The following is a 10,120-nucleotide window of genomic DNA, read 5'->3' as shown; positions in this document are numbered from 1 at the left end:
ATACTATGATACACATTGTATTTTGGATCCTAATCTTAGGAAATCAAAGTCCATCCTTCCTTTTTAGAGATGGTGACCTCTAAACTTTATCTTTTTATACAGTACTTTTGTTTTTTGTTTTTTGTTTTATGTTCTAAATGTGATGGGTTTATTTTACTCTGATGCAAAACCAAAGATTCCACTACCACACAGAGGCCAATATATTACAAGGTCATGAAAAAGTGGTGTGGGACATGCAGGACGTGGTGGACAACTGGAGGGTTGGGTCACCTCCTTTGTTACATGACACTGCACCGTCTCTGAGGAAAACATTTAAAACAACACTGCAGAACTGAACTGAAACGTGGCACAAACATGACAACTTCTGGGCATGCCTTGAAGCACCTCCCTTAGGATGGGCTAAATATCTAGCCCTCAGTGTGGGGAGGATTACATTTCTTTGGAAGAATAAAAGTTCACACTTTTGAAATTTCAAAGAATTTTAAGCCAAAACATAGTGGGTTCATTTCTCTTCACCTCCAGGGACAAAGCTGATGCTTTACTCAAAACCACATTAAGCTTCTAGCTCAAATCCCAGCCCGACCTTTTGCCCTCCTGCATTAAAGTTCTTTCCATTGATTACTGCTGACAGAGTCGGTTTCACTCCTGGTCGGAAAGGGTCTGAGTATAACCCAGTCCAATCAGACTGGCATTATTTACTTTAGCAGACAGAGAAGTTCTACAACCCAGCTTGTACTTAGCAGCAATGCCAAAATGGCTGTTGATACTGCTGGCCATCCACGCGAGGTTTATTGATGTTTTAATCTTCTCATTCACTTTCTGGTAGATTGACCCTCCAAATTCAGTGCCATCGTTCACATGAGTGTGCAGCTGGAAGTCTGCAGCCTTGTAACCCAGGGCTAAATTATTCTGAGACAGTTTGGATTTGGCTGTGTCAAAACTCATCTGATGGCCAGAAAGCCAACCTTCAAAGGCCAACACAGCCCAGCCATAGATGGTTGGTTCAGAAAAATCTATATCAAAGTTACTGCCAAGACTGAAACAATCCCATTTATAGGAGGCCTTCAATTTCCCACTCTTCTTTCCTGTGTTCAGTATAAATATGGTATCAAAAGAGTCAGTTTCAACCCTTCAGCCAACTTACTCTCCAAAGAGATTTCTGTCCCAAGAGTACTGTCTTTGGGTGAAGGTCAGTCCATAGTTACAGATCTTGTATTTGGTCTCTAGGTTGCCTGATCCTTTCCCTGTATCAGTGTAAGCATGACCAGATGTAGAAAATGCCACTCCACTACATGACTTGGTTCTCAGATATATTTTGACCATGCCAAACCCATACTCTTTGTTGAAGATGTCCTTAGCAGCCTTTCCTAGGTCACAGTAAGTCAGTGTGTTATACATATCTCTGACCGGAGGTCCTGTCCACTCTGTCAGAAGGGCCTGTCCACTCCCTATACAGTAAGTTTTAAGTGATATCTACTGTTGTTAAAGAATGTATCTTTGAAATCAATGCAATTTACTGTTCACTCTCACAAGGACAATGACAACATATATTTTCCAAGTTTTAAAATGAGAGACATCAACCTCCTTTGTCAGCCCTAGCTGTCCTTGTTGATACCTGAATAAGTAACTTAATATTTTTGAACATTAACTTGTCTCAGACATAAAATGGGTATATCCTTTTTGTTTTACTTTGGTAAATAAGTAGGCTAGATTGACCTATTTTCTCCTCTTTTCTTTCTTGTCAAATTGGAGCAGTTTTAAAAATTGCTAAATTTCAAAAGAGTAAAATAACTTTCAGGAATGCTGTGGATCAAATCAAGGAGGGAAGATGCAAAGAAGGGGCAGTGCAACCATTTAAGTAAAACAGTCAGAAATAATGAGTTAGATGTCAAGTTTGGTCCCGAAAAGCACACAATATGGTGGCTAAAGAATGGGTTTTAGAGTCATACTAACATAGATCTGAATCAAATTTACATTGTGGCTTTTTTTAAATATAAATTTATTTATTTATTTACTTATTTATTTTTGGCTGAGTTGGGTCTTTGTTGCTGCACGCGGGCTTTCTCTAGTTGCAGTGAGCGGGGGCTACTCTTCGTTGTGGTGCGCAGGCTTCTCATTGAGGTGGCTTCTCTTGTTGCAGAGCACAGGCTCTAGGTGTGCGGGCTTCAGTAGTTGTGGCTCACGGGCTCTAGAGCGCAGGCTCAGCAGCTGTGGTGCACAGGCTTATTTGCTCCGCAGCATGTGGGATCTTCCCAGACAAGGGCTTGAACCCGTGTCCCCTGCATTGACAGGCGGATTCTTAACCACAGCGCCATGAGGGAAGCCCTATATTGTGGCTTTTGACACATTACCTCTTACCTCCTTGTGTCTGGTTTGGTTTGTTTTGTTTTGATAAATAAATTAGGGATAATAAAACCTGCTTCTGAATGCGGGTATAAGAATTAAGTAAAATCATGGAGGCGAAGCGATCAGCACAGTACCTAGCAAATAACTATTTGTATTTTTATGTACTAGCCTCCATTTATTTGAGACTTAATGACAAGATGGCATGAAACAAAGAAAACCTACCCTGGCAGTATAACTCAAAAGTGACCTTTCTGTTTCAGAATATTTTAGTAAAGTTTTGCACCATATTTGAGACTTCATTTATGTAAAATTCAAGCAGCTCCTCTAAGAAATAGCTCAAACTAACCCTTGTGAAAAATGCCCCTTTCTGGACGAAACTGCTTTTGAAGATGATGAATGTAAAACTGTCTAGGTGTGCAAATCTAGATGTGCAGTTTTCTAATGCAGCTGTAGAATTAATCTGATAAAATAACATTATAAATCCCTGCAAATGTACACTGTGTGGCTTCTAAAAATTAAATTGGCATTCTCGTCTGAGTTGTGAAAATTATGTATTATGGCTTAGATTGTGTCAAGTAAACAGTTCTGGTGGAGTAGGGGAAAGAAAGACATAAATCGAATCTTTCTGATTAATGATTTAAATAAAGGGATAATTTGATTTAATTCCTATCTCACTGATCTTAACTCTAGTCAACTTCCGATTAGCTGTGAGTGGAGATACATAAGGCAAACAATTCAAATAGTTTAGGAACTGATGTGGCAAGTGATGTTATGTCCGTCAAAGAACCTCTAGCCTCTGCTCAATGAAAAGAAAGATTGGCTACTCACTGGAAATCATGAGCTAACTTAAGTGGTATTCAAGAGATATATCCATAGGTAATGACAAATCAGACTTATCATTTGGATGAGTGAGTCATAGACAGTATTATGGAAAGAAGATAGCTTGGTTAACTTATGAAATAAAAATGAAAAGAAAAAGAAAAGAAAGACCAAAGAACTCACAGATATATAATCTAGACAAAACTCTCTGGCAGCACCCTGGCTGGCCGAACTCATTGGCATTAGATCCAGCCCAAATTTAGCTTGAATCTCTATATAGTCACTTATTAGCTGTGCTATGTTTAGCAAGTCGCTTAACATCTCTGAGCCTCGTCTTGGTCATCAGTAAATAAGAATAACAACACTTCATCTGCATTGTTGTAAAAAGTATTCAGATAAAATATGCGAAGCATATTAGCAAAAAAATGTAAGTACTCCATAAATGGTAGCTATTCTTATAAATTGATGATGGTGATGATTACCCCTTGCCTACAAATTGCCCATTTTTGAGAGCCCTTAAGATTTTTTCTCTCGGGAGGCTGCCCTTTATGTTTGTTTTAACTGGATTTCACTTATGTATAAATGAATGGAAGTAGAAAATAATATAATTTGAATTTATACAATCTTGTATTTCCACCCCTACCCCAGCCCCCACTCTGGTTGGTATTATGAAAAGATAGGAAGCTGATGCAGAAGCCGTCGCATTTATTCTAATCAAGCCTGGTCAAGAACGGAGAAACCAAACCTCATTGGTTATCTTCTAAAAAATTACAGAATTAAATGAAAATAGTTATACATGATAAGGTTTTACCAGTTTATAATTACAAAGCAAGGTCATATTATTTGGTAGTCCTGAAATTACAACAACTCAGAATCCCATCCCACTACTCTGCAGCAGTTTGTTCTTTAGTCTTACTTTCTCAAATACTTTCTAGATACCTCAGAGTAGGCTTATATATTCTACATATCTGTTATGATGCCCCTTACAGCTCAATTATCCATTTGGCTGGCTCCACTGCTGACCACATCCCTGGTTCTTGAAGCACTTACATATGTGCTAGAACATCTGGGATGACTTTGTTCTGTATGAGAGACAAACACTTTCCTTAATTCTCAACAGTGACAGCTGAGACAATGCTGCAATACTTAAACAAGATTTACAAAAGTTCAAGAATAAAAGAATAAATATTAGTGCAGTGCAGATAGTGAAGTGCTGCTAGATGTGACCAGGACACAAGCACACAAATTTAGACCCAGACCCATTCTTAACAGTTTCCAATAGGCTGTCACCCACCTGGTTTCCTGAGTGTGGCCCTGAAGCACAAAGTGAATTACTTTTTGCAAAATGTCATATTCTTTTCTAACTGCCCTTATTCCAAGGGCAATAACCACAAAATTCAGAGAGGAAAACACCTCATGGCCAGAGCCCCAGATCATCTTTCCAGTCCTCATTTCTTGTCTCCTCTTGAAAGAAAGATTTATGCTCAGTATTTCCAAAGCTCTCAGAGCACACCCATCTCCACGTTCTGAGGTGAACCTACTTGATGAGTATCCATGGAATAATTCCAGCACATACAATTGCAGGATATTGTATCCTGAAGCTGGGTACTCAGACAATTCTAGGACACCAGCTGACTGGTCCAGGTTGAGCTTCTGTTACCCAGCCCAATCTCCTTTTTACTATTTTTCCACTGCTATGGGGTGAAAATCAGGCTTGTGTATCTTTTTTTTTTTTGCAATCTCTGTGGCACCTGTTGCCAATCTAATAAAAGACTTGCTGTACAAGATAAAATACAAACATTCCTGCCAAGATTAAGTGAAAATTTTCAGAGATGGTAAAATCTAAATCCTTACATAAAAAAGAAACCATTAGCTGACCACAAAGCAGAATATATGCATAGTCAGACTCCCATTCATATGTACTAACCAGAATACTTGTGTTCCTGGTCTTAAAATTTCTATTCACCGGTTTCTCACTTTTATCACTGATTTTTAGGGGAAAAGTTTCCATTTCTTTTGAAATCCAGTGATAATCTGTCAACATTTCTTAATAATCTACATTAAAACTTTTGACATTCACTAACATCAAAAAAGTTTGTTAAAAATAAAAGAAGGGCTTCCCTGGTGGCGCAGTGGTTGAGAATCTGCCTGCCAATGCAGGGGACACGGGTTCGAGCCCTGGTCTGGGAAGATCCCACATGCCACGGAGCAACTGGGCCCGTGAGCCACAATTACTGAGCCTGCGCATCTGGAGCCTGTGCTCCTCAACAAGAGAGGCTGTGATAGTGAGAGGCCCGCGCACCGCGATGAAGAGTGCCCCCCGCTTGCCACAACTAGAGAAAGCCCACACACAGAAACGAAGACCCAACACAGCCATAAATAAATAAATAAATAAATAAATAAATAATGTATATTTTTAAAAAAATAAATAAATAAATAAAATAAATAAAAAATAAAAGAATTCTTTTTTAAGTTAATTCATGCTTTTCTCAGGGATAATTGGTGGATACTTGCTTTACATTTGCATAATTAAATGACCATAGTTTTGCAATTTTTTCATTAAAAAGGAAATCCTCAAAGGTAAATTCATGTTACAACCTCTTTAAGACAGAAAACTGCCCAGAGCTTTGAAATTACTGTCTTCCATGAAGTTTTCAGGAATTAAAAAAAAAAGTAATATGCTTTTAAGAGTCTTCATAAAAATATGATATTCATTACAATCATTTGCTTTTCAAAGGGTAGAACCTTTGAAATGGCATAGCCTCCAGGTAGCTGCACTCCACAAGCTCATGGCTTACCCCAAACTAAGTATTTTTAACAGAATTGGAAAACAGGGTCTTTTACTTGCTGCAAACTGGGGAACGCAGTCCTACCTACTCCAGGGCTAAGGGCTTGAGAACAGAGCATTAGTGTGATCATGTTCCACTTTCTCTTATCTGTTGGGAATCCCTAGAGCAGACACAACTTGCAAAATCTTATGCAGTGGCTTTCAATCAGGAAAGCAGAGGTGTAATTGTGGTATTGTTTATGTTACTGGGGATCACTTTCACTTCTTATTTCCCCAAAGCCAGAGATTACTCTTTTGGGCTCTTACTTGTAATGAAGTCTATTTATTAATTATGTCAATTTATAATTGTTCTGTTAAGTGGTTTATCAATACTCAATCTTGTGTTGTTTGGGAATCAAAATGATTACCTTTTTTAAAAGTCAAATTCTGAGTCATATTTAGATATTAACCCAGAGTTCACAACTAGAGACAGATGATGAGAGAAGACTAATAGGAGGGAGAATCCAATTTACCAGCTAACTGTCATAGACATTCACCATTACAATAAATGTGAGGTACAAGAAGAAAAGCCTAACTGAAAACAACCAAATGTACATCAAGAGAAGAATAAGCAAACAGTAGTATATTCATACAATGGAATACTGTGCAGCAATAAAAAAGAACAAAGTACCCATAATACAGAAATATAGATGAATTTCAAAAACATATAGAGTGAAAGAAGTCAGACACAAAAGACTACATATGCTGTGGTTCCAATTACATGAAGTTCAAGAACTGGCAGAACTAACCTTATACCTTCTATAACCTTGGTTATAGAAATCCAATCACTGCTTGCCTTAGGGTTGGGGGAATAGTGACTGGAAAGGGGCATGAGGGAATTTAATGAGATAGTGGAAATATTTCATGTCCTGATTAAGGTCCTAGCTAAATAGGCATATACATTTTAGACGTATTTCACTCTATGAATGTAATACCTCAAAAAATAAAATAAAACTGAAGAGAGGTAAATAAGAGAAAAAATTGTCCATGCTAATCTAAAGAGGAGGTTTGCCTCCAAAAACGAAGCCTGGGAGAGGTTTGATTTAATCTAGAACAAAAATAAGGATTGTGAGAAAAGAATAGATATCAGGGGAAAAAATGGTTTCTCTGGGAATCAAAAAAGCAGAAATAGATAAAAATGATTGTGGTTCTTATGAATTCAGTGTATAGCAAAGTATTTTTATGAATCTATTTACAGAACTTAGCATGATGTGGTTTTCCAATCTGGCATAATGATTTTCAATCCTAAATCTCTTCTGCTCTAACTACTGGATCTACTGTAATATTTAAACAAGTGCAAGAATAAGTAAAAAAATCATAAGAAGAAAGAAAGAAAGAACGAAAGAAAAAGGAGGGAAGGAGGGAGGGAGGAAGAAAGGAAGAAAGGAGGGAGGGAGAAGGAAGGAAGGGAGGAAGAAAGGAAGAAAGGAAGAAAGAAAAAAGAAATCTCCCTTGAAATACTCATTAAAATCTGAAGTTGCAAACTGTACCAGTCAGGGTACTGGAGGAAAAATACATGATACACTTAAATGGGGATATTTGAATAGAGTAGAATGAACGAGCTATTTAAACCTTGTGGGTAGATACACCAAAAGGGATAATGCTGTATGTGCCCTGTCGCTGGTACTGTCTCTAGGCCTAAAGGGGCAGAGGGTAACAGACTTATCAAAACCTGGAGACAAAATGTCTGTGTGAACAGAGCCACCTTGAAGAACACTGCTTTTCTTTTGAGGAAGACTCATCCTGTGACCACCCAGAAGGGAGAGAGATCTTTTATCTCCTTCCTTGCTCACCACTGATAACGATAACTGATAACCCAACTGGAAGCCAGAAGACAAGTGACCACATCAAGATGCACCATATCAAGAGATTCCTAAGCCACAGGAGTACACGAGGAAAAATGGAGCACATTCACACACTCCATTTGCTTCATTCTAATCCATTCAAGACATGATCTGAAAGTGGAAGTGGGCTGTAAAATTGTGAGGTAGTCTACTTAGTATCACAGTGTTGTCTTTCTTATATATAATTCACACAAACATGTAGAGTTTCTCTATTATAATTTTAAAAACAGAATTAGAATACCTGAGAGTGAAGTTGGCTGAATTATACAGCTAGCTTAGAGGTAACCACCAAAGAAGCAAAATAAATTTTAACTTTCATGTGTTATAATTTCTCCAGCGATACATTAATGCAACTATGTCAAACACTACTATCTTTCAACAATTGTTAGACTACTCATAATTCAAATCCTACATTAACATCTGTCAAAAGGATAAAGCTGGGGACCCCTAGACTACAAGGGAGGAGAACACTAGTATAGAATGTGTCATTGCTATTTTTTCCATGTACTATTATACCTGTGCATAGACCTCACAGATAACCCCAAAGAGAATATATATATTATTTTGAGGAGAAAACACTCCAAATACTCTATCATTTTTTAAGAAATATAGCATGTTCTTTTTATATATCACATGTTCTGATTATATGTGTTTGATTTTTATGGGTCTGTGCCAGTTTATTATGAAAATATATATGTATGTTTTATACATACATAAAACATATATAGAGGGAAAAAGAGAGACAGAGAGACAGAGAATGAATGAAGAGAGAGATAAGAGAATGTAAATCTCCTGGACAACTCTAGTCATTAGGACCATCCATGGGTCAGCTCCATGGAACAAAGATGTAAAACAAGATTAGTTGAAACAAGGTAGTTTATATCTCCTTCACGTTAAGCCCACACTGGCTGGCAGCCTGCTTCACAGAGTAATAAGAAACCAGATACTACGATGGAGTTCTAGCCATGCTGAAAGGATCCAACCTTTTTTCCATGTTGCCCAAGAATGTTGCACCACCACATCCTTATTATAGCCAGAAAGAAAGAGAACATGGAAAGAAAAAGACACACTTGTTCCTTTCAAAGGCATAAATGTGAAATTCCCATATCTCCTTGGCTCTCTCATCCTTCTGGCCAAAACGTATTCACAGGGCCACACCTTTTTGCAAGGGAGGCAAGAAAATATAGTCTTTTTGGGGGGTGGCCACAAACTGAACTACAAAAGAGGAAAACATGGATACTGAGGACAAGGAGCCCAAGTCATCTGAAGTGACTCAGCAGGTATTTGTCATGAAAATTGGTTCCCTGTTATTAGAAAGGAATGTCACAAGGGATTCATTCCCATGTTTACCTAAATATACCCCACAAGAATTGCTGACAAAGCACCAGATTATTCAGTGCTCAACTTACACATAAACACACAAATTAAGGTTAAACATCATATGGGTGCAAGATAAAATACTATGAACCAGAGAAGGAAATTATAAAGGAACATCATTAGTGTGGACAAGACAAGCTAGGATAGAAAAAAGAAAGGAAGACAGAAACAAAGAGTAGGGAGAGGGGACAACACAATGATTAATGAATGCAATCAAGCACTGCAGTATGGAAATGGGTATGATTTTATAAGTATCTTTTTTGTTTTTATTAAGGAAAGAGAAAGACATGAAAGCCAATGAAATGTACATGAATAAGTCTTTTACTATTGTGTGCAGCTAGGGCTCAGTTATGCTGGAGACTCTGAAAGATATAAAACATGCCTATAATTTTGACCTTATAACTGTCTCCCTGAGGAATGAGAAAACTGTGTACTTATGATTTCCTGATTTTATTTACTGACTGAGGGTTGTACCTGGAAGCATCAACTTTCTGGCATTTCTTGCTTGCCAGGATGAATGCCCAGAGAATGCCCTCAGGCAGAAGGTGTTGAAGTAGAAAGCTTTTTGGAATATATAGGAACTGTCAACTGAAGGGGCAGGTGATTTCCAGGATGGCCTTAAGAGACATGAGTGGAGGATGAACAGCATCTGTTACAGGAAGTGACCAAGATATACAAGATGTCTGCTCTTATGGTTCTTATAATGCATGAGAGTTGATGTACAATAAACAAGTAAAAAAAATACATGGATAAGGTAATTCCTGAGAACAAAAGAAATATGCTAAACAAATAAAAAAAGAATCATATGACAAAGAATGACTGGAGGATAGAATGAGGGAAAGAAAAGGGAACAAGGAGAAGCCAGATTAGGTATAGTTATCAAAGAAACTTTCTCTGAAAAGGAGGA

General features: G+C 37.7%; 1 pseudogene across 1 annotated transcript; it reads right to left on the bottom strand.

Moving 5' to 3' along the window:
- Positions 1-553: 553 nt before the first annotated feature.
- On the bottom strand, positions 554-1,398 carry LOC307050662 (non-selective voltage-gated ion channel VDAC3-like; annotated as a pseudogene). Its single transcript has one exon. The product of its transcript is annotated as a non-selective voltage-gated ion channel VDAC3-like (transcript).
- Positions 1,399-10,120: the final 8,722 nt, after the last annotated feature.

The sequence above is a fragment of the Hyperoodon ampullatus genome (assembly GCF_949752795.1).
Source record: "Hyperoodon ampullatus genome assembly, chromosome: 3".
In the NCBI taxonomy this organism is placed as follows: domain Eukaryota; kingdom Metazoa; phylum Chordata; class Mammalia; order Artiodactyla; family Ziphiidae; genus Hyperoodon; species Hyperoodon ampullatus.
The sequence above is the reverse complement of the archived record's forward strand: the minus strand, read 5'-3'. Positions and strand labels throughout refer to the sequence as shown.